We start from the raw sequence: 22,233 nt of genomic DNA on the forward strand, positions 1-22,233 counted from the left end.
ATAGACTTTTATTCTTAAAAGTAGATAAAATACGTGTGTTGCTTAAATACTTGTAAACTTTGTAAACCACAAAACTCCTTTTATATCTAAAGCATATTACTATAGATTCTGGCAAGAATTGCTGTAGTTGCTGATACCTAATATGATTGAAAGTGAAATTGATAATACAACCAATGACTGATACTCTCTAGAAAATTGTTTCCTGGGTTTATGGTAAGATTATGGTCTAGAGTAAAAGATCCCATTTTCTTGAAATTGCATTCACTTTAAGGATAAAAATAATAATGTTTCTTTAAAAAATCCATGTTATTCATGTGACCTAAAGTGCTTCAAAACGTGAGCCGTTATTGGTATTTTCAGGAAAGCCTGGTGTGGAGGTGACTGTCATCCAGCAGGCAGGAGAGGCGTGTGCCAGGCGGGGAGCGGGCTGCGGGGCCAGCGGTACAGGATGGGTTCCTGTGCGCTGGGTGAGGGCTCCTGGCTCTGCAGCAGCGGGTGTGCGGCGCAGCGTCCTCTGCAGCTGCGGGTTACCCGTACCCACGGCTTGGCTGTGGACTGAAACCACTCCACACTTGGACCGATGGTTTTAGGGAGTGAGTGCAGTAATTAAGGTAGGAACGACGGAGTTCAGAGAGGATGGGAAGATGGGAAACGGAGTCTGAGAGAAAGTGGCTACATTGTTGCAAGTGAACCCAGCCTGGGCGCCAACAGGTCAGTATGCCCCTGGGATAGGAGGGACAGGGGAAGGATGAGGACGCGCCCTGGAGCGCGCCTTTGACCCGCAGGAGTGAGGTCCAGGAAGCAAGCTGGACTACGCATTTCCTGTCTGGTTGACAAAGGCCACAGTCAGTGCGCTTGCTCCTTTTGAGCAGAATCCCAGAGATGGCGGTACCGTGTTGTCGGGAATGCAGGGATGAGAGTTCTCGCAGGGGCGCTAAGTACAGGTGCGTGTGTCGCTGGACCACTAGTCGAGGAGGCTGGTTGCATGGAACAACACAAATATGGTCCAAACAGCATGCAAAAGAAATAGAAGAAAGCAAGATCTTGAAATGCATAAATTTTCAATACTATAGAAGTTTATCTAGGGAAAAGGGGAACATTCCCCATAAATTCTGAACCCTCTAACACCTAGAATAAATTTCTCTTTTATTAGCTTTCTTTTTTCTTACTTCATTTTTTAAAATTTTGGATAGTTAGAAAGCCACCCTTATTTCAGAATTGTTGCCTCAAAATATTGGAGGGATAAGACAGGCTACTTTTTAAATAAGCCTAACTGTATGCATCTGTATCTGTCTGCCCATCCTTAAGTCTAATTTACTAACAGGGGATCAAAGGAAAGTCATTCAACATTTCTCAACTTGACTTTATCATCTACGTAATGATAGTGTTTCTGTCATCTCCAAGGACTAGAGGTTGGGATGGAATGTGACCTGAAACTGGCACAAGTTCTTGGCACCTGTGAGCTTCCCGCTGCTGGGACTGTCCGTGAAGTTCCCATCTCTGTCTTCCCTTCTGTGTGCAGACCTTGTCCAGGGCCAGTGTATGGTTCTCTGACTAACTAAGAAGCTGTTTCCAAGGTTTTCCTTTTCTCTGCTTGTTCCTTGTATTTATAGTATCATTAATGTTAATGCTCAAACCATAAACTTGGAGGGGAATCAAGACAGGTGAAAATCTTTTGTGCCTGGTCTATAAATAGATTGTTATTTCAGTGGAGGAATGAAAAATAAAAGAGAAAATAGCATATTTGGATTTTTTATTACAAAAGCAAAACTATTCTTTTCAATATTGGACTTGGAAACATATATCGATGGTGGAAGCTCTTTTCTGTCAGATGCAATATTTCTTTAAATAAAGTCACATCCCACAGGAACAGGAAAACATAACTGGAAGGACGCTGCATTTGCAGTCATGAGCCGTGACATCAAAGAGCAGATCTGATGTGTCCCTCCTCATTTCTCCTCTGTGATGCTTTTTCTCTTCATCGAAGTCAGCGTACATAGCTGTCAGGCCCTATGTAAAATGCCAATGGTGGGTGAAAGGGCGGTGCTGCTTCACTGGTGATCCAGCTACTGCCTTTCGGCCTGTGACCATCTGAACTGTTGACATAACTTCAGACCCTGGTGTCCACCTACTGCGATGGCCTCGCGATGGATCCAAATGCCGGTGTGTGATGCAGATCCCTCTCCCAGGGTTTCTCCTGAGCCGCGTCAGGTCACACAGTTCTCAGGAGTGGACCGCTGTGCGCAGGTCCAGGGACTGCTGCAGGTTCCTTCCCCGCCACCTGAAGACTCACACTCAGTGCTCTGAGAGCTTTCTAGCTGTACCCCGACATAGTTGTATATACTTCAGTGTGTTGCCCACTTAATGCATGCAGAGCATCCCCATCCCACAGGGTGAAATCACCATCCCATGGCCGTCCCCTCGACACCACAGTGAATGCTTCGCTTCCCCAAACTTCACTAATATTTTGAACACTATGCTTTTCATCTCATGCTTGATTCTTTAACCTAAAATGCCAGACCACCCGTCATGACTCAAACCATTGAGGGGGACCTGGACCCCTGCACTTGCCTCACGTCTCTTGCCTCCCAAACACCCGCAGCCTCTTTCTATCTGGGCAGCAGTTAGAACCACCGTTCCATATTTTAGAGTTTAGTGATAGTAGATAAAATATAGTTATTAAACCTGTACATATTTTAGTTGTTCTTATTGCATTTCTTCTCACTATTGTGATGTTTCCCTAAAAATATAGGAACTTATTCCGTAGCTGATACTGATCATTTATGAGGATTATATTCAAGATGACATTCAGAATTCCTAATAAAGCACCTTTCAATAAATTATTTCTCACTTATTTTTCAGCATTACATGCTGTTCAAATACGATAACCTGCATATTTGTTTGGAAAAACTGGTTTTATTTGACCATTATTGACTCTATAATTGCGAAGTCACGTGTGTTATCAGGAATGCCCATAAGTCTGTGAAGGTCCTCGTCTATCAATTCCCTAATTCTCCTCCCTTTTCTAAACTTCAGCCATTCCTGTTCTTCTATGTTGCTATAGTTTTCTTTCTCGTAGTTTTTCTCAAATTTATAGACTCATTGAGTCCATTATATGAATTACAATCATTTTAATTTCCAGTTTTTGTTATCTACTATTCATTTTTATGACATTTATTTGTCCTGTGCATGTAATAACTTCTCATGTCTCTGATGTCTTTCATTAAATTTCCTGCATGCCCTCATTGTTGGTTTTTTTTTTTTTTTTTTTTTTTTTTGGTGTAAGAATTAAACCCCAAGATCTTAACATCCAAGCAACATCCCCAACCCTTTTTATGTTTTATTTATGATGGAGTCTTTCTAAGTTGCTTAGGGCTTCACTAAGTCGCTAAGGCTGGTCTTGAACTTGTGATCCTCCTTTTTTTTGCCTCTGGGATTACGGGCACACACCACCACACCTGGCCTCCCCCTCTTCACTTCTAAGGCGTTCTGAAGGTGCCCGTGTGTGTGTGCGTGTTTGTGTGTGTGTGTGTGTGAGTGTGAGCGAGACCTTCCGCTCTCATCTGCAGGCTGCCCCAGCCTGGCTGCAGTGGCCCTGGCTACTTTTGTGCCTGGCCAGCAGGGCTTCACTGCTAATGGCATTTTCCCTGGAGAGAACCGCAGGACTGCACCAGTTCTCAAAGTCCCACATTTATTTTGAAAAAGAAAATAGTCATAAATACAAGAAACAGAAGGGGAAAAAAAAAAAAAAAAAAAAAACGAAAAAAGAAGGAGCAAGGAAAGGCATTAGAAGACAAGGTCTAGTATCCAGTGCACTTTACAAAAGGGAGACCTCATAGCAACCCGAGGATGGGGTGGTGTCCAGAAGTTCAGGGAGGGGGTCTATTAGGATGTTCTGAATGTGGGGGAGGAAGGAGAGGACAGGACCTAGGGTGATCGAACACATTGTAGGTGTTTGAAGACATGAACCAAATAATGGACCTGATTTCAGAGGAACTTGATTCTGCATTATGGTGCAATAAACCCTAAAGAAAGGAATTTAGTGTTTAAACATGAATTGGTGAGCTATTGCACTTTTGGAGGTAAACCTAAGACTGAAATATGGAAGAAAACTCACTCCCAGGGGTGATAAAAATGTATTCAAATATGCGTCTATAATTTAGGCATGTACATTGATTTCTACACACCTACTCATAAGACCTTATCTTGACACCTGATTGTGTAGGGAAAAAATATCCATATTCTAATAAAGGCAGTGCAGAAATGTGTTATTTTCATGAAATCACAAGTTTTATAAATATGTTAGATACATTTGATACTTTAAGATATATTATTGAAGCAGGAAGTAGGATTTGATTTTCAGAATAGTTTATTCTTCATTTATAGAAGCCTTAGTAATTCATGAATAAATAACAGTCTGAATAAATGAATAAACCTAAAATAACTTAGTTTTTGTGTAACTTATTGCTCATGTGTTTCTAGGAAAGGGAATCATGGAAAACTGCAATCAAATGTCGACTTATTTCATCCTGTTGGGATTGTTCCGCCATCAAGAACTGGCCTTTTCCTCTTGCTTCTCACTGTGCTCATCTTCCTAGTGGCTTCGCTTGTCAACCTGCCCATGATTCTGCTCATCCTCCTGGATGCCCGTCTCCCCACAACCGTGTACCTCCTGCTTAGTCTGCTCTCCCTCATGGACCTCACTTGCATCTCCACCATTGTCCTGAAGATGGCTTCCACTTCATGCTGGATAACAAGTCTATCTCCTTCCTTGGATGTGGGCTTCTGATCTTCCTCCTCCTGACTCTAGCAGGAGCAGAAGGACTGCTGCTGACCTCTATGGTGTATGACCATTATGTGGTGGTTTGCATTTGTCCTCACTATCTCATCCGTATGAACAAAAGAGTGTGTGTGCTCATGATAGTGGGGTCTTGGATGACGGGCTCTATCAACTCCTGTGCTCACACCATATGTGCTCCGTATATCCCTTACTGCAGATCCAGGGCCACCACTCATTTCTTCTGTGACGTCCCCACCATGCTGCCTCTGGCCTGTGTGGACCCCTGGGTCTATTAGTACATGGTGTTCTTGAGCACCACCTTCTTTCTCATGGTTCCATTCACTGGTATTGTGTGTTCTTATGGTCGGGTTCTCCTTGCCAGGTTCTGCATGCTCTCAGGGGCAGAGAAGAGAAGGCCTGCACCACCTGCAGTGCCCACCTCCCTGTGGTGACTGTCTACTACATGCCCTTTGCTTACACTTATCTATGCCAATGGTCCCTCCCATCTCCAGAGGAGGACAAGGTTCTGGTTGTCTTGGACACCATCCTCCCTCCAGTGCTGAACACCATCATCTATAGCCTGAGGAGCAAGGAGGTGATGGGGGCCCTGAGCAGAGTCCTTCACAGAACTTGCTCCATGAAAATGTAGTCAAAGTTTTCTGCTCTAATCCTTACAACTCAGGGGCCATCCACTCAGCAGTGTTTGAGCACCAAGAATAACCTTATCCACGGACTACAGCTGAGGAGCTAAATTAATCTAATTTAGCTGAGGAGCTAAAATTAATAAAAAATTAATTAATCTAGAAATACTCAGACATGACAGAATAATTGTATTTTATTTCTCATGAAGATAATGGACATGTACTTTCCAATAGCATGAAGGCAATAGGATTTGGTTGACATGCTTAAATGAAAAAGTGAAAAGTAGAAACTATTGAAATTATACAGCATAATGGTTGTACGGTATTTTATTTTCTCCCATTTTTATTACATTATCACAAAATTACACTAAAATTGTAATGTCCATAAATAATTGAAAAATATCTTTTCAATTTTAAAGTAATTTACACATAAGGCAGACCACACACTTTACAAATCTGTTCCTTATTTTATGAAAATTTACTCCAAATACATGATACAAGCTATTTTTAATACTAAGGATAATTTGTAGCTATATGGAGTATAAAGAGATTTCCTTGAGATTCAATAGTTCTTTCACCACTAAGTAGGAAATGGGACAAGTTTATATTTTCCATGAGAGAGGCCCTGTATTTAATTGATTGAATCTATGCAGTGTTTTAAAAGGTCTAAGGATCGGGTTGGGTTTATAGCTTAATTGATACAGTGTTTGCCTTGCATGCACAAGGTCCTGGGTTCAATCTCTAGCACCTGAAGAAAAATAAAAGATCTAAGAATCAATAATTATATCTAGATAAATGTAAATTTGTATTAGAAGATCCAGATGCATTTTTAAATATTAATAAAGGAAGATTCTCTCTACTGGGTGAGCAAAGCTTAGACAGCTGGAGCAATTCCACAGTTTCTTCAGTCACACAATTGAAACTTTTCATCCCGAGTATCAGTCAGTCACCTTGGATGCCACATTCTCTTGTATGGACAGTGTAATTCTCTACTTCCTGTTCTCATACACCTACAGTGCCAGCTTGGGTAGAGTCACCTTCTCTGTACCAGTGTTTTTATCAAGTGTTTTCTTCACAGCAACTCTTGATGGAAATGCCAACCATGACCTTATGACTAGGTTTGCAAAATAACTGCTGGACCCACCTGCTTGCTGAATGATGTGAGCAGACTGCTCTTTGCAATGAACTCCTCAACCTTCCTTGTGTTCTCGACATGCCAGAGTCGACACCAGCCTGTGCGCTGGCATCCTGCATTGAAACCCTGTTATGTATGACCAGATAAAAATTGTTTTTGGTGATTCATCTCCCAACCTTTGTTTCTTTGATTGATTTTCACAGTGACATTCTTACAAAGGTCAGAGATAATCTAATATTTTATGCCAGTAACTCTTTACTACCAGCAAATATGGAGAACTCCAAGTCTGTCAGAAAGGATTTTGTGAAATCCTAGTAGGTCCTCTGGCTCAGGAGAATTATAAAGTTGAGCCCCCTGCCATGCGACTGCACCTGGAGGCTCTCCTGCCCCTCACATCACAAGAAGGGAAGTAGAAAGAAGAAGCATTGTTCAGGTCTCTGCAATCTGCTACCATCTTTGTTAGCATGTACTCCAGACAATCTTGCATGTTGACAACGACACCTTTGGGGAGAATTGACCTCATCCACCTCCTCCTACCAGGGCCCCAATTTCATGTTCATTGCACGTTGTGTGGCCATGGTTCATGCAATTTTAAATCTGTAGTCATTATTTTGCATTTATTCACATTCCCTTTTTTTACCTCCAATGATGAGATGCACATTTTATAACACATGGTATCTATTTGAGTGGATTTACAAGGCATTCTGTGTACATTTACAGTTTTCTAAAATAACGCTTTTGGAAAGTTTGCTTTAGGGAAACAGAAATGAGTATTTTATCCTTATCATTTTTTTTCTGGTACCCAATAAAAAATACAGGGGTGCTTTATTATTAAGGCACATCCTCAGGCCTTTTTAAATTATTTTATTATTTTGATCAAGGGTCTTACCAAGTTTCTTAGGGCCACACTGAGGTGCTGAATTTGGCTTCAAACCTGTGATCCTCCTGCCTGGGCCTCCAAGCTACTTGGATTAGAGGCATGCACCACCACTCTGGCTTTTTATTCATATTTTGAAGATTGGATCTATTTCTAATATCACTTGTGGTTCAGTAGTGGGGTAATGTGCATTTTATAAATGACTAAATTCCTGTTACCTCAACCCTACTATTCATTTTTAAAATAGTCTTAAACTCTGGAGCAAATGTTCTATTAGTCACTAAATACTGTTTACTTAAAGCCTTTGGGGGGACACAGAGCTGCCTGAAGCCTTCCACACATCAGATACCAGTTGATATTGGGTCTGTAGGCAGAGCCCCTTCATCCTATGGACACACTATGAACACTCATAAAATATTCTTGCTTCTTGCTCTAAATATTTCAAAAATATATTATCCTCCTCCATCAGTACAATCACTGCCCTACTTTCCATAAGATTTTCTAGTCACATTTAAACTGACAAGTGAGATCTGATTGTTATTAGCCAGGGTTCTTAATTGAAAGGGGAAAAAAATAATAGCAATGGAGACAAAAAAGGAGCATACTGAGAGATACCTCAGAAAATCTTCAGAAACACACAGCAATTGGTAGGTGAGCACACACCGAGAACAATGCCCAGCACATGCGCAACAAAGAATGCAGAGATGTCACCTGGTCCTCTATGCATGGGGCTGCCTGTGAGGCTGGGGAGGGCACAGCCATCCCCCTTTAGAGGGGCCCACTACGTTGGCTGCCCGGTTAGTAGGAAAGAAGACCCAAAAGAGCAACTCAGAGGGGCCACTGATGATCAGAGCCAAGGAGAATCTCTCAGTGAAGTCAAGGACCAGGCACCATGCTGGTCAAAGAAATTGAAAACAATGAACAAAAAGCACAGCATCTACCCACAAGGCTGAGGGGGCTTCATCACAGAGCGCATGCCAGGAGAATGATCAGAAGTGGGGTGACTGTGGCCTGTAGGGACTGCTTAACATGCAATGTGTCCACCAGAGTCAAAACTGGAATTGAAAAGGAAATGGAGGTTCAGAGTGCAGGGTACTATCCCAAGACCAGGAGTCACGGTCAAAACAATAGGGACATGTGGCATGTGTGGCACTGAGGAGACAGTCACTACTCACCCCGGGTCTTGCACTTCTGCAGACATGGGCCCCCTGTGGCTGTGGGGCACTGGGATGTGTGCACTGCAAGTCATTATGTGCTGTAATCCCAAGACTTCCACAAAGCTATGACAACATGGAAGGAAGACAAGTTATGCAAGTTCAGTAATAATTTCATGTAGAATATGTACAAAAGAAAACATGTCAATATCCACAAAATATTATCATCTTGATATTATTCCTTGTACAATGTGTGATCTATTGTATTCAATAGAGTATCAAATTAATGTCAATATTGCTTATATTAACATTAATTATATTTCTTATGAATAAATATATTAATAATTATTATAGTTCTATGTAATATTGAATAAATTAGTCTTATAAATATGTCACTAGAAAACTCTAAGTGCATATGTGAATCCTTTGGTCAGCTCTGCTGTTGAGTATTCTAGTCAGTGTGGAAAGAAGCCACACAGAGGAGCAGGGTCAGCTGTGCACATTGCTTTCTGGGGGAGAACATCCCACACACTCTTCTCATGGTGCCCAGGTTGTAGATGATGGGGTTGAACATGGGGTGCGAATGGTGTAGAAGACAGCCAGGTTCTTATCCTCTGCTGGTGAACAGAGACTCTTGGGCCAGAAATAATTGTAGGCAAAAAGAGCATAGTAAAATGTCACCACAGTCAAATGTGTGGAGCATATGGTAAAGTCCTCTTTTGAGTGCACGTGGAAGACAGCAAAGAGGACCTGTCCATAGGAGGCAGTGATGCCAAGGAAATGGAGGAGGAGATATAGGAATGAACTCACAAAAATCATGAACTCACTCATTCACTGAGGTGTCAATACAGAACAGAGGCATCAAGCTGGGATGTCACAGTAGAAATGATTGCTGGCCTTGGACATGCAGTGTGGAAGGTGAAGAGCAGAGACTGTTTGTGGAGGGAGTTGATGGACCCCAGTGTCCAGGACCCCAGGATCATCATCACACACATCATCTTACTCGTATGTATAGGATAGTGGAGGGGGCAGCAGATGGCCAAAAAGCAGTCATAGGCCATGAAAGCCAGAAGCTAACCTTCAGAACATGCCATGGACACAAAGAAGAACATTTGCACAGTACAGCCCAGGAAGGAAATGCTGTTCTGACCACAGAAGAAGTTGGTGTCCATCTTGGAAACAAGGTGGAGATGGACATCATGTCCATGAGGGAAAGCTGATTGAAGAGAAAGTACAAGAGGGTGTGTAGCCAGGGGTCCAAGAGGATGATGGCAGTCATTCCTGAGTTTCCCCAAACAAGTAAGAGAAAATACAAATCAAGAGCAAGAGAAGGAGGTGAGTTTGGTATTAGGGTAACAACACCAACAATAAAATCATTTGTTGTTTGCTTCCATTGCCCCATGAAAACTTACTGATTTAATTCCCTTGAAAGAATAATAAAAACAAAATATAAGAACTAAACATGAAATGAAACAGAGGAGGAGAATAAAAAGGAGTTGCCTTTATTAGTGTTTGTTTAGAATAAATTGGTTCCTTCAACACTGCAGCCTATGTGCAATTGCTGTTAATTCCTGAATTGAATGTTCCTGCCCCAGTTCTCTCTGGTAACATCACAGCAAGTTGGAGAGAGATATAAGGTCTTAATATTTAAACTCTAGTACCACAGGTGGCAAACCCAGTGAGGTAGCTGGAGACTTCCTCCCTGCTGACTCCTGGCAGGACATTCCTCAGGACTGTGCATGAGTCTCAGCTCCTAAGGAACCAGGGTCCTGCTTCCCCTCCTCAGCTCAGCACTCCTGTTTACCACAGACCTAGATGTGTGGCTCAGAATGTCACTGTGTGCTTGAACCTGCATCCTCAGTGACCTGCCTGCTCCACATCTTCAGTTCCTGCTCTTCCCTCGCCACAGGCACTACTGCAGCTGAGTACTGGGTCTTCTCCCAGGAACTGTGCAGCTTACCTTCTAAACAGAAGCTTCTCTGCTGCTCCTAAAAATGGGTCACCATCCAAAAGCATAGTTTGAAACTGTGAAGGTATGGTGTGTCCTGTGTGATCCGCTAAACACTTCCTATATGAGCATGCCTAAGTGCACATCTCAGGCTGGTCAAAGCACGTGAACCTTAGAGAACACGTTTATTTCCTTTTCCTGTCCTGTTGTTTTCTTTCCATAAGGTGCAGGGAGAAGGGTTTATCTGCTACTATGCTGTTCAACTAGAAAAGAATCCTAACTATTGTTCATTCAAGATTTATAGCTTAGCAGACCTTATTACAAACCTGTTTGTTTTACTGAAGATAACATTTGAACTCATTTTGTTTACTATGACAATTTTGTTATTGTCCCCATAGGGGCTCTTTGGTCTAGGATTGCATAGTGTCTGATTTGGGCACTGCTAATATTGATATCCCCTTAAAGAAAGGGTTTTGGAAACCTATAGGGCCACTATAAACCAACAGGGGAAGTCTGAAATACCCCAGATCTGCACTGCTAGAGGGGAAGATACATGAACAACATGAAAAAACAAGGGAAGAAAATGATCCAAACAAATCTGAATTCTATAGTAATAGAATCCAATGACAGTATGTTAGAAGAAATGTCAGAAAAGGACTTCAGATTATACATGATTAAGATGATTCGCGAAGCAAAGGATGAGATAAGAGAGCAAATGCAGGCAATGAATGATAATACCAATAAGCTGAAAGAGCACCTGCAGGAAGCAAAAGATCATTTCAACAAAGAGGTAGAGATACTCCAAAAAAAAAAAGAAACAGAAACCCTTGAAATGAAGGAGACAATAAACCAAATAAAAAACTCAATGGAAAGCATCACCAAAAGACTAGACCACTTGGAAGACAGAACCTCAGACAATGAAGACAAAATATTTAATCTTGAAAATAAAGTTGCCCAAATAGAGAAGATGATAAGAAATCATGAACAGAACCTCCAAGGACTATGGGACAACATGAAAAGACCAAATTTAAGAATTATTGTGATTGAGGAAGGCACAGAGATACAAACTAAAGGAATGAACAACCTATTCAATGAAATAATATCAGAAAATTTCCCAAACCTAAAGAATGAAATGGAAAATCAAATACAAGAGGCTTACAAGACACCAAATGCACAAAATCACAACAGATCCAAACTAAGGCACATTATAATGAAAATGCCTAACATTCAAAATAAAGAAAGGATTTTGAAGGCCGCAAGAGAAAAGCATCAGATTACATATAGGGGGAGATCAATACGGATAGCAGCGGACTTCTCAACCCAGACTCTAAAAGCTAGAAAGGCCTGGAACAATGTATTTCAAGTTCTGAAAGAAGATGGTTGCCAACCAACAATCCTATACCCAGCAAAACTAACTTTCAGATATGAAGTTGAAATAAAATCCTTCCATGATAAACAAAAGTTAAAAGAATTTACAAATAGAAAGCCTGCACTACAAAATGTTCTCAACAAAATATTCCATGAGGAGGAAATGAAACACAACAATGGAGGTGAGCAAAGGGAGGAACTACCTTAGAGAAAAACCACTCAAAGGAGAAACCAAGCCAACTTAAAAACCAAAAAGAAGCCAAATAACTGGGAATACGAATCATTTCTCAATAATAACCCTGAACGTTAATGGCCTAAACTGCTCAATCAAAAGACATAGACTGGCAGAATGGATTAAAAAGAAAGACCCAACAATATGCTGTCTGAAAGAGACTCATCTCATAAAAAAAGACATCCACAGACTAAAGGTGAAAGGATGGGAAAATCCTACCATGCACATGGACTCAGTAAAAAAGCGGGGGTTTCCATCCTTATATCAGATAAAGTGGACTTCAAGCCAAAGTTACTCAGAAGGGATAAAGAAGGACATTTCATACTGCTTGAGGGAACCATAAATCAGGAAGACATAATGATAGTAAATATTTATGCCCCAAACAATGGTGCATCCCTGTACATCAAACAAATCCTTCTCAATTTCAAGAATCACATAGACCACAACACAATAATTCTGGGTGACTTTAATGCACCGCTGTCACCACTAGATAGATCTTCCAAACAAATTCCAACCAAAGAAACCATAGAACTCAATAACACAATCAATAACCTATACATATATAGAATATTCTATCCATCAACGAGCAGATACACTTTCTTCTCAGCAGCACATGGAACCTTCTCGAAAATAGACCATATGTTATGCCACAAAGCAGCCCTTAGGAAATGCAAAAAAATAGAGATACTGCCTTGTGTTCTATCAGATCAAAATGGATTGAGAGTAGAAATCAATGACAGAATAAAAAAGGAAATTACTCCAACACTTGGAGACTAAATAATATGCTATTGAATGAAACATGAATAACAAAAAAAATCAGGGAGGAGATTAAAACATTCTTAGAGGTCAACGAGAACGATGATACAACATATCAAAATCTCTGGGACACTTTGAAAGCGGTACTAAGAGGAAAATTCATTGCATGGAGCGCATTCCAGAAAAGAATGAAAAATCAACAATTAAATGACCTTGCTATACAGCTCAAAGCCCTAGAAAAGAACAGAATAACAGCAAAAGTAGTAGAAGACAGGAAATAATTAAAATCAGAGCTGAAATCAATGAAACTGAAACAAAAGGAACTATTCAAAAAATTGACAAAACAAAAAGTTGGTTCTTTGAGAAAGTAAACGAAATAGATAAACCCTTAGCCACACTAACAATGAGGAGAGAGAAAACTCAAATTACTAAAATACATGATGCAAAAGGAAATATCATGACAGACACCACTGAGATACAGAAAATAATGAGAAGCTACTTTGAAAATCTGTATTCCAGCAAAATAGAAAGTACCGAAAACATTGACAAATTTCTAGAGACATATGCTCCTCCCAAACTGAACCAGGAGGACATACACGATTTAAACAGATGAATATCAAGCAATGAAATAGAAGAAGCCATTAAAAATCTACCATCCAAGAAAAGCCCAGGACCAGACGGATTCTCAGTCGAGTTCTACAAGACCTTCAAAGAAGAACTCATTCCAATACTTCTCAAAGTATTCCAGGAAATAGAAAAGGAGAGTACCCTACCAAACTCATTCTATGAAGCTAATATCACCCTCATACCCAAACCAGGAAAAGACACATCAAGGAAAGAAAATTTTAGACCAATATCCTTGATGAATATAGATGCAAAGATCCTTAAGAAAATATTGGCAACCCGTATCCAAAAACATATTAAGAAAATTGTGCACCAGAATCAAGTGGGGTTCATTCCTGGAATGCAAGGATGGTTCAACATTCATAAATCAATAAACGTAATCCATCATGTCAATAGATTTAAGGATAAGAATCATATGGTTATTTCAATTGACGCAGAAAAAGCATTTGACAAAATACAGCACCCTTTTGTGCTCAAAACACCAGAAAAATAGGGATAGTAGGAACATACCTAAACATTGTAAAGGCTATTTATGCTAAGCCCATGGCCAACATCATTCTTAATGGAGAAAAACTGAAACCATTCCCTTTAAAAATGGGAACAAGACAGGGATGTCCTCTTTCACCACTTCTATTCAACATTGTCCTCAAAACTCTAGCCAGAGCAATTAGGCAGACTAAAGAAATTAAAGGGATACGAATAGGAAAAGAGAAACGTAAGCTGTCACTATTTGCGGATGACATGATTCTATATTTAGAGGATCCAAAAACCTCCTACTGAAAACTTCTAGACCTCATCACTGAATTCAGGAAAATAGCAGACTATAAAATCAACACACATAAATCTACAGCATTTTGGTACGCAAGCGACGAAACAGCTGAAATGGAAATGAGGAAAACAACTCAATTTGCAATAGCCTCAAAAAAAAAAAATAAAATACTCGGGCATCAATCTAATCAAAGAGGTAAAAGATCTCTACAATGAAAACTACGAAACATTAAAGAAAGAAATTAAGGAACCTTAGAAGATGGAAATATCTCCCATGTTCTTGGAAAGGCAGAATTAATATTGTCAAAGTGGCCATACTACCAAAAGTGCTATACAGATTCAATGCAATTCCAATTAAAATCCCAATGATGTACCTCACAGAAATAGAGCAAGCAATCATGAAATTCATCTGGAAGAATAAGAAACCCAGAATAGCTAAAGCAATCCTTAGCAGGAAGAATGAAACAGGGGGTATCGCAATATCAGAACTTCAACTATACTACAAAGCAATAGTAACAAAAACAGCATGATATTGGCACCAAAATAGACAGGTAGATCAATGGTACAGAATAGAGGACACAGACACAAACCCAAATAAATACAATTTTCTCATACTAGACAAAGGTGCCAAAAATATGCAATGGAGAAAACATAGCCTCTTCAACAACTACTGCTGGGAAAACTGGAAATCCATATGCAACAGAATGAAACTAAACTCCTATCTCTCACCCTGCACAAAACTCAACTCACAATGGATCAAGGACCTTGAAATCAGACCAGAGACCCTGCATCTTATAGAAGAAAAAGTAGGTCCACATCTTCACCGTGTTGGCTTAGGATCAGACTTCCTTAACAGGACTCCCATAGCAGAAAGAATAAAAGCAAGAATCAATAACTGGGGTAGATTCAAACTAAATAGCTTTCTCTCAGCAAAGGAAACTATCAGCAATGCAAAGAGAGAGCCTGCAGAGTGGGAGAATATCTTTGCCACTCATACTTCAGATACAGCACTAATTTCCAGAATCTATAAAGAACTCAAAAAACTCTACACCAAGAATACAAATAACCCAATCAACAAATGGGCTAAGGAAATGAACAGACACTTCACAGAAGAAGATGTACAAGCAATCAATAGATATATGAAAAAATGTTCAACATCTTTAGTCATAAGAGAAATGCAAATCAAAACTACCCTAAGATTCCACCTCACCCCAATTAGAATGGCGATTATCAAGAATACAATCAACAATAGGTGTTGGGAAGGAATTTGGGAAAAAGGTACACTCATACATTGCTGGTGGGACTGCAAATTCATGCAGCCACTTTGGAAAGCAGTGTGGAGATTCCTTAGAAAACTTGGAATGGACCTACCATTTGACCCAGCTATGCCAACCCTTGGCCTATACCCAAAGGACTTAAAATCAGCATACTACAGAGATACAGCCACATCAATGTTCATAGCTGCTCAATTCACAATAGCCAGATTATGGAACCAACCTTGATACCCTTCAATTGATGAATGGATAAAGAAACTGTGGTATATATATACAATGGAATATTACTCAGCTATAAAGAATAATAAAATTATGGCATTTGCAGGCAAATGGATGAAATTGGAGAATATCATGTTAAGTAAGATAAGCCAATGTCAAAAATCCAAAAGAGGAATTATCTCGCTGATAAGCGGATGACGACACTTAATGTGGGTGGAAGTGAGGCAAAAATGGAAGAAGGAGGGACTGCACAGAGGGAAAAGAGAGGTGGGAGGGTGGGGGGAAGGAAAAAAATAACAGAATGAATCAAACATCATTACTCTATGTAAATGTATGAATATGCAAATGGTATGCTGTTCCTCCATGTACAAACTGAACCAACATGTATCCCATTTGTTTACAATAAAAATAAATTTAAAAAAGATTTATATCTTATATGTATTTTTAATTATTATCTTCAGAGTTAATTGCATACATAAAGTAATGAAAATTAGATGTTCATCACTAAAAAGAGAAAAAAAAGTAAAGAAACCAAAAAGAGAGGGGGAAAAAATGAGTAACTTTCACGTCCTAATGAATTTTTCTACTTTTTATGCCCATTCCTAATTGGTGTTTATGTATATATTTAAGTAAGTACTCTATACATCCTAATTCACTTAATTCTGGCAATAACCGTAAGAGGAGTTAATATTTTATAGATGAAAACACAGAGGCACAGGAAGATTAATTTACTCAAAGTCATATTACTAAAAATCAGCAGATCCCAGGTGCTAAGCAGGTAGTCGAGGGTCAGGAAGTCTAAATTCCTCTATACCGTACTTTGTCTAAGGTTAAGGAAATGGTATTCATAGTTAACCCCAATATTTTCAAATTTATTTCCACTGTCAATATTTGGTACATTTCCAAGCTGATAAAAATCTTTAAGTCTTTAGTAGATTAATTTTTATACAACAATCAAATATGGTATTTATATTTGAAACTCAACTCTTTTTTTTTTTTTTTTTTTTTTTTTGCAGTGCTGGAGATTGAACCCAGGGCCCTGTGCTTGTGAGGCAAGCACTCTACCATCTGAGCTATCTCCCCAGCCCTGAAACTAACTCTTAATACTCCATCTTTTTCTTTGTAGGTCAACTCACTCTGGCGATAAGTTTTCCCTTTCACTCATTTTCCCAAATTTGCATAAACACTGATTATAATATTTTTATGTCTTATATTTGGGTGTTGGACTTCCCATATCGAGCCCACTATGAGATGCTCTGTGTTACATTTCTGTACCAATCCATTTGAAAGAAACACTGGGAATTCATCCTGTCTTAGATATGAATTTGGGTCATTTTAGATTATCAATTTTTCAACACTAAAGAACAGTAATTAATAGCTTTTTGTCACAATTTGCACTTTATAACAAAATAATTGTTGCTTAAGATAACTGTGGTGAACTTGAATGACATTTTGAAAAAGGACAGCTAATAGAAAGTGGAATATATTTTTAGAGCTTTCTAATTCACAAATATTAGAAGTGAAAACATGATTTTGGGAATTGAACAGGTACATGGATGCATTGGGTACTTGGGACAGATGGGATTAAAGGCAGCTCTGTGTCTAAAAACTTTTACAAACAAAAACACATGATCTCAAAGAAATTGAGAAAACATCAGACCACCATTTTTGTGATAGATTCATCTCTTAAAAATGTGCTCAGTGCTGCTGTGTTGTGGCAGTGCTGCTGGGTATCAACTTACTTTAGTGGTTAAAATACACAACATTGCACAATTGGGAGTTCATGTTTAGTGGGTGACAAGACCAGCTCACACACATGCTGTGAGGTGTGTGGACATCAGTAAGAGCTGGCACAGGAGAGCAGGGGGAAGGACAGAGGAACAGCTGGGCAGGGCACTGAGAACCACTCCAGGAGGTGCTGTGGGAGCCTCAGGCTCTGGAACACTGTGCACAGACTGAGCAGCAGGATCAGCCCTGGAGGAGCCTGCCTGTCCTCAGCACAGCACAGAGAAAGAGTGTTCTGCAAGCTCCAGGCTCCAGGGCAGGTGTGTGGGAGGAAAGAGGACTTGGAGTCTGTTCTGCACCAGGTGAGAGGACAGTGGGTTTTGCATGGGGTCAGGTCCCCTGGAGCACACACAGGAGGCTCTGATTGAGCAGAGGTGAGAGGAGGAGCCCACAGAGCCTGGGCAGTGGGCAGTGAGGACAGTGGGGCTGCCCTGGGTTTAGCAGAGGAAGTCAAACCTGCCAGGGATCCCTGAGGCCTGGATACATCAGCCAAGCTAGGTGCTGCTAGGGATAGGGGAGAACCACTGAATCCTCTGTCTCTGCCCCCTGACTCAGGGGCTATTGCATAGGAGTCTCAGCAGATTTGCTGATTGACTGAGCCAAAGAATAGTCTTAGGAGTACATTAGTAATATAGAGCGAACTAACAAAGTATGACTAGATTGTTTTATAAATCAGTGTTTACCTTGCATATCCTGAAAACTAGGGTACTCTCTCCTTTGTTTAGTCCAGGTTTAATTTCAGAGGAAGAAAGGAGTCATCAGTCCTGACAGTAAAGCCCTGAACACAGTCTGCTGTAGGTTTATGACTTCCATGGGCCAGTCATTCTGAAGGGAGACCTGTGCTGACAGTTAGACTCTCTGCTAAGTACTTATAATTCAGTGTCATAAAAGCATTAGATGATAGTTACTGCAATAATTATTTTTTTCAAAATTGAAAAGTTTTCTGTTGTCAGGTAATTGATAAGAATACCTGTACATCTTGATTTTGAAGGGAAATTGGAGTTTGTCCTGAGGATCTGTTTTCATTGATGAACAAAATGCTTCTTCTCAGGCTTGGCACTTATTTTAGCAAACCAGCATTACATGAAACTCTACCCTGTAGTTACATTATAACTTGGTTCTCCAAGTTATATATTGTGTCTGTGGCTACAAAGTGTGTCTAAGATTAGTCTCTCCCTTAATTATCTTTCAAGGTGTGTTGCTCGATTATGTATTTAAAAAAGAAAACACCCTTATTTGACAGCTCCTAACACAGGTAAGTGAAGCAGGTGTAGAAACCTAAGTTTGTCTTACAAAGTTTGCAAGTAATGCACACTTTGAAAAGTGTTGCAGACATTCACCTCAGGAACAAGAAGCAAACATTTTGAGCCTCTGCTAACTCAGTCCCAATGAGCTCAGGTGGGAGCTGTGCAGATGGAGAGAAAGAGAGCTCTCTGTGTCCAACACACAGTGGGTCTGAAGGTGTCCATCTCCACTCTTCCTTCCATACATCAAACGTGGAGGAGACTCAGACCCAGAGAAATATATGATCTCAATTAAGCTCACAACCCTGGAGAGCAGCACACTGTGGAAACTAAAAGTTCACAACAACATATTTTACTTTTTTATGGTACTAGGGATTGATCCCAGAGGTGCTTAACCATTGAGTCCATACCAAGCCCTTTTTATTTTGTATTTCAAGACAAGGTCTGGCTGAGTGGCTTAGATCCTTGCTAAGTTGCTGAGGCTGACATTGAGCAAGTGTTCCCTTTTGAGAGTCAAGCTACATCTCCAATTCTTCCCCATTAGTTAGAGTTCACACAAATCAACACCTCAGCACAATAATCTCCTTTTTCTTCACCTCCTTTGAAGCTGTTGAGTTTGTATTTTGAAATCTCACACATCTTCCTTGGTTATTCCCTTGTTCAACCAAAACAGAGTAACACATGTCACACTTACTCAGGTTCCACACAGGGGGACAGAGGGAGGAGCTGTGGCACCTGGTGTGCAGGCCCTTCCTCCAGCAGGCCCTACGTGTCCTCCCTTCCCTCTAATTGATCCCCAGTGTCCAAGCCCACAGGGACAGAGCCTGGCCTTTCACCTGACTTTGCTGTCGTGGAGATGAACTCAGCTCAAGCTTAGAGCAAATTCTCCCACCCAGACAGCTCTGCAGCTCGGGCCTGCTGCCCAGAGTTAGTCTCAGGAGGGAGGAACCAGCTATTCCAGAACAGGATGGAGAGCTGTAAGGGGTGTTATGTAAAGGTTGCTGAAATCCCCTTGTTTTGTAGACTGGAGACCTAAGGATCAACCCGATGTAGGAATCACTTATTAGTTCTCTGCTGGATAATAGGTACATTAGTAAGAAGAGCAATTACCTTCTATAGTCTGCTCAGTTTCCAGAGGAAATTGTAGGAGTGTGTGACTAAGTTATATTATGCTATGGCAGATATATTTTTTTACCTAAGCAAACGTAGATGATGGTTTTGTGATAATACTAACCCAGTCAGAAATTCAGTAACATGAAATTTTAATTCTTGATGGTTGCCATTCTAACTCGAGTGAAGTGAAATCTCAATGTAGATTTTATTTGCATTTCCCTCCTAGAGATATTGAACATCTTTTTGTTTATTTGTTGGTCTTTTTTGTGTGTGTTTTTGAGAAGTGTCTTTTTAGTTATTGTGCCCATTTACTTTTTCAGTTGCATCTTTGGTGTTATATTTTTTGAAATCTTTATATATTTTGGATATTAATTCCTTGTTACAGGGGTAGCTGCCAAAAATTCTCTCATTCTGTTTGTTCTGTATGCATGCCATTGGTTGCTTCTTCTGATGGGCAGAAGCTTTTTAATTTGATGCCATCTCACTTATTGACTCTTGGTTTTATTTCTTAAGTTGGACTTATGGTTAAGGAAGTCAGTGTCTGTGCTAATAAGTTGGACTATTGAGCTTTATGTTTTCTTTCAGCACTTGCAAATTTTCTCTTGGTCTTTCATCTGTCCTGAGTTGACTTTTGTGCAGGGTGAGAGATAGGGATGGAGTTTTGTTCTTCTACATATTAATATCCAGTGTTCCCAATACCATTTGTTAAAAAGGCTCTCTCTTATTCTATGCATGTTTTTGACCTGTTGTGTGAGTATTAAATGACTATATCTATGTGGAATTGTCTTTTATTTTATTCCATAGGTCTTCATGCCCATTTCGATGTCATTACCATGCTGTTTTTGTCACTGTTGTTCTGTAGCAAGATTTGAGATCAGGTGTTGTGGTGACTCTAGCACCACTCTTTTCTCTCCAGATTGCATTGGCTATTCTGCATCTTTTATTTTTCCAAGTGAATTTTTGGACACTTTTCTCTAGTTTTGTGAAAAATATCATTGACATTTTGATGTGAATTGCATTGAATCTGTATAGTGTTCTTTGTGGTGAGACCATACTAATTCTGCTTATCATAGAATATGGAAAGTCCTTCCATCTTCTAATGTCTCCCTAAAATTATTTGTTCAATATCCTATAGCTCTTATTACAGAGGTCTTTTATCTCATTTTTAAACTGACATTCAAGTTTTTGTCTTTTTTTTTAGGGTAATGTGAATTGGATATTTTTCCTGATTTCTTTCAGCAGATTTAATATTATGTATAGGAAACAAATTATTTATGCATGTTTTTCTTGTGTCTGTTACTTTGCTGAATTTGTTTATCAGTTCTAGAAGTCTTCTGATGAAGTTTCTTTGGTGGTTTAGATAGAGGATTATGTCATTAGCAAACAGAGATAAGTTTTCTTCTCTTTCTGTTCATGTTCATTTAATTTCCTTTTCTTGCTTGATTGTTCTAGCTAGAGTCACAAGAATTATGCTGAATTGGGGTTGAGAGAGTGGACATTTTCACATTGTTCTTAATTTTAGAGGAAATGCTTTCAGTTTTCCCCATTCAGTGAGATCTTAATTTAATTTTTGTGATATACACCCACTACAGTGGTGAAGTAAGTTCTTTTACCCCTACCAGTGTTGAGGTAAGTTTCTCCGGGGTGCTTAAAGGTGAACAGGAGCTGGATTCTGTTGAAGGTTGGTTTCCATCTGTTGAGATGCTCATCTGATTTTTGTCCTTAATTCTATTTATGTGGTGAATCATATTTAATGAATTGCATATATTGAACAAATCTTGCCATCCTGAGACAAATCCCACTTGATCATGGTTTACTATCTTTTTAATGTCTTTCTGAATGTGATTTGCCAATATTTTATTAAGGACTATGCATCTATGTTCATCCAGGATATTGATCTGAAGTTTTCTTTCCTTGATATGTCTTTGTCTGATTTTGGTACTAGGGTGATAATGGCTCACAGAATGAATTTGGGAATGTTTCTGTTTCAGTCAGCTTTTTACCACTATGACTAAAAGACCCAACCAGAACAATTATACAGGAGGAAAGGATTATTTGAGAACATATGGTTTCAGAAGTCTTAGTCAATAGAAGGCTGGCTCCATTCTTTGGAGCTCAAGGTGAGGCAGAACATCATGGTGGAAGAGTGTGACAGAGAAAAACAGCTCACATGATGATCTGAAAGCAGAGTGAAGTCTCCACTTACCAGACACAAAATTATACCTCAAAGCCATGCCCCCAATTCCCACCTCCTCCAGCCACACCCTCCACTTCAGTTACCACTCAGTCCCTATCAGGGCATTAATTCACTAATG

General features: G+C 39.8%; 1 pseudogene across 1 annotated transcript; it reads right to left on the reverse strand.

Annotated features, from left to right (window-relative positions):
- Window positions 1-319: 319 nt before the first annotated feature.
- On the reverse strand, window positions 320-9,989 carry LOC306663359 (olfactory receptor 2L13-like; annotated as a pseudogene). Its single transcript has 5 exons — window positions 9,120-9,989; window positions 6,566-6,682; window positions 4,705-4,806; window positions 816-977; window positions 320-571 (listed from the first exon to the last, which is right to left on the reverse strand). The product of its transcript is annotated as an olfactory receptor 2L13-like (transcript).
- Window positions 9,990-22,233: the final 12,244 nt, after the last annotated feature.

This window comes from Sciurus vulgaris (genome assembly GCF_902686455.1).
Source record: "Sciurus vulgaris genome assembly, chromosome: 6".
Taxonomy (NCBI): Eukaryota; Metazoa; Chordata; class Mammalia; order Rodentia; family Sciuridae; genus Sciurus; species Sciurus vulgaris.